Below are 3,815 nucleotides of genomic sequence, written 5' to 3'. Positions count from 1 at the left end.
GAACAGAAAGTGTAAGCATCTCGAAATATAGTTGGCCAATAGAAACCACATTGTAAAACTTTTGTAGCTGTTTTCTTAGCACTGAAATGGCCTCCACACGCTTGTTCATGGCAGAATGAAAGAATATTCTGAATTTCATTTTCAGGGACACATCGTCTAACAATTTGGTCTGCACAATACTTGAACAAATATGGGTCATCCCAAAAGAAATTCTTTATTTCTGCAAAGAATTTAGCCTTATCTTGCTTGGTCCAATGCTCTGGAAGTTTACCTGTAACAAGATAATTAACTATATCAGCATACCAAGGTAATACTTCCACACTCATTAATTGTTCATCTGGAAATGACTCATTTAATATTAATGGCTCTGTAATTGTGTCAAAGTGAAGACGAGAGAGATGGTCCGCCACAACATTTTCTGACCCTTTCTTATCTTTGAATTCCAAGTCAAATTCCTGCAAAAGTAACACCCAACGAATTAGTCTAGCTTTTGCATCTTTCTTTGTGAGAAGATATTTAAGAGCAGCATGATCTGTGAATATAATTATTTTACAACCAATGAGATAAGATCGAAATTTTTCCAATGCAAACACTACTGCTAGCATTTCTTTTTCAGTAGTTGAATAGTTCAACTGTGCATCATTCAATGTCATACTAGCATAGTAAATAACATGAGGAATTCGATCAACTCTTTGTCCTAAAACTGCTCCTACTGCATAATCAGATGCATCACACATAAGTTCAAATGGTAAGCTCCAGTTTGGGGCCTGAATGATGGGTGATGATGTCAACAATTGCTTTAATTTTTCAAAAGCCATAAGACATGAATCATTAAAGATAAAAGGTACATCCTTAGCAAGTAAATTGCATAAGGGTCTAGAAACTTTGCTAAAATCTTTAATGAAACGTCTATAGAAACCAGCATGCCCAAGGAAAGATCTTACTTCTCTGACTGTTTTGGGTGGAGGAAGATTAGAAATGAGATCCACCTTGGCTTTGTCAACCTCAATACCTTTGCTCGAAATGATGTGACCGAGAACAACACCTTGTTTTACCATAAAATGGCACTTCTCCCAATTCAAGACTAAGTTCTTCTCGGTACATCTCTGCAGAACTAGCGTTAGATGATGTAAACATTGATTAAACGAGTCACCAAAGACAGAAAAATCATCCATAAAGACTTCAAGGAATCGTTCAACCATATCAGAAAAAATGCTCAACATGCATCGTTGGAATGTAGCAGGTGCATTACATAATCCAAATGGCATTCTCCTATATGCAAATGTGCCAAAAGGGCAAGTGAAAGTAGTTTTCTCTTGATCTTTTGGTGCTATGGGAATCTGATTATATCCTGAGTAACCATCTAGAAAGCAATAAAATTCATGGCCTGCTAATCTATCAAGCATTTGATCAATAAATGGTAAAGGAAAATGGTCTTTACGTGTGACAGAATTCAATTTTCTATAATCAATGCATACACGCCATCCTGTAGTCACTCTAGTGGGTATCAATTCATTATCAGCATTGGTAACTACTGTGACTCCTGACTTTTTAGGGACAACTTGTACAGGACTGACCCATGAACTATCAGAAATTGGGTAAATGATACCTGCATCTAATAGCTTAAGGACCTCAGTTCTAACAACTTCTTTCATGTTAGGATTTAACCGACGTTGCAGTTCCCTAGTAGATTTAGCATTTTCATCAAGGTGAATGTAATGCATGCAGTCTACTGGGTTTATACCTTTGATGTCTGCTATGGTCCATCCTAATGCCCCTTTGTGATCTTTCAAAACATCTAACAACTTACCTTTTTGTTCATCGTTTAGGGATGATGAGATGATTACCGGCAGAGTACTTTCTTCTCCCAAAAATGCATATTCCAGAGTGTTGGGCAATGGTTTGAGCTCAAGTTTCGGTGGTGATTCTGATGATGTGATGAGTTTCTTCTCTGATGGTGCTAGTTGTTCAACTCTTGACTTCCATTTATTAGTGTCCATGGATGGTGTTGAGTCAAGTAGGGCGTTGACCTCATCGACTGATCTGTCAATATCAAAATCCAAACCAAAGTGAGTTAAACATGTTTGTAAAGGATCATCACTAAGGTTTGAAAGAAAAGTATTATCAACTATTGTTTCTATTAAATCCACATCAACAATTCCATCATCTGCACTGTGAGGTTGTTTGACAATGTTGAAAATGTTTAGCTCCATAGTCATGTTGCCGAAGGACAATTGCATATTTCCGGTCCTACATTGAATATTAGCATCTGCAGTTGCCAAGAAAGGTCGGCCTAGAATAATGGGGATGTGCTTCCTTGAGTCCTGTATTGGTTGAGTGTCAATTACAATGAAATCAACAGGAAAATAAAATTTGTCTACCTGGATAAGCACGTCCTCCACAATACCACGAGGTATTTTCGTGGACCGATCTGCAAGCTGTAACACCACTGGAGTTGGGTGTAATTCTCCCAGTCCAAGTTTCACGAATACAGAGTAAGGCAAAAGATTTACACTAGCTCCTAAATCCAACAAAGCATTCTCAATTGTGTGGTTCCCTATACTACATGAGATAGTGGGGGAGCCTGGGTCTTTGCATTTTAAAGGAATTTTATGTTGGAGTATAGAACTAACGTTTTCTGTTAAAAATGCCTTCTTTTGAACATGCATGTTTCTCTTTTTAGTACACAAATCTTTAAGAAACTTGGCATAAGATGGAACTTGCTTTATAGCATCAAGTAAAGGGATGTTAACACTTACCTGTTTGAAGATTTCGAGAATCTCACCTGTAGATTTTCCCTTTTTTCCTTTCGCTAACCTCTGAGGAAATGGAGCTTTGGGAACGTATTCTCGTGGGTTGGCTTCTTCTCTCTCCTCCGGTGGTGAGTCCTCAACGTTCACAGGTACAATTTGATTTTCCTTTGTCACCGGCATCTCTACTTTGTTGTCGATTTCTTTTCCTTTTCGCAAGGTCATTATTGCTTTGACCTCTCCATGCTGTTGTGGTGAACTGGTACTCGCTTCATGCACTCCTTTAGGATTAGGCACTGGTTGACTTGGAAATTTTCCTTTCTCAACAGTCATTGCCAAGGTCTGAACTGAAGAAGCAAGTTGTCCCACCATCTTCTCGAGGCTTGAAACAGATTGAGCTTGTGAGTTGAAGCCTGCTCTCAACTCATTTCGTAGTCCATCAATGGTGCGGTTCTGTTGCTCAATCGTGGAGTGAGTAACATTCCTAAAATTCTGGAATGCATCCTCCCATGGTCTAGGTTGAGAGTGGTTCTGGTTCTGATTGTATGGTCTAAATGGTGGCTGAGAGGCTTGAGGATTTTGAGAAATTTGTTGCATTGGTGGAGCTGGAGCTGCTGGTCCATTCTGTTGGAATCCTTGAGACCATGAAAAATTGGGGTGATCTCTCCATCCAGGGTTATATGTGTTGGAGTATGGGTTGTAATTTGATGGCTTTCTCATTACACCTATGGCATTGGCTTGATCTGAGTATGAGTCATGGTCATGTGGTTCTGTTGATTTAGCAGTCGATAATGATGCTATTTGTCGAGCAAGACCTTCAACCATCTCCTTGACTTCTTTGATTCCTGAAGTTGACTCGCCAATGTGAACCTCATTCACTCCTTTAATCCTTCTAGTATTCCTGAGTGATCGACTCCGTTGTTGGGAATTGTCCGCTTGTCGCTGGAAGAATTCCCAAATTTCTGACGCACTTTTTGACATTAGCTCTCCTCCACTTGTTGCCATTAGCCATTCTTGCACATTCGGCAATAATCCCTCCAAAAAGTATTGGCATTGGTGCCATTT

This window comes from Citrus clementina, unplaced genomic scaffold, assembly GCF_000493195.1.
Source record: "Citrus clementina cultivar Clemenules unplaced genomic scaffold, Citrus_clementina_v1.0 scaffold_5, whole genome shotgun sequence".
In the NCBI taxonomy this organism is placed as follows: Eukaryota; Viridiplantae; Streptophyta; class Magnoliopsida; order Sapindales; family Rutaceae; genus Citrus; species Citrus x clementina.
This window is presented reverse-complemented; position numbering follows the sequence as displayed.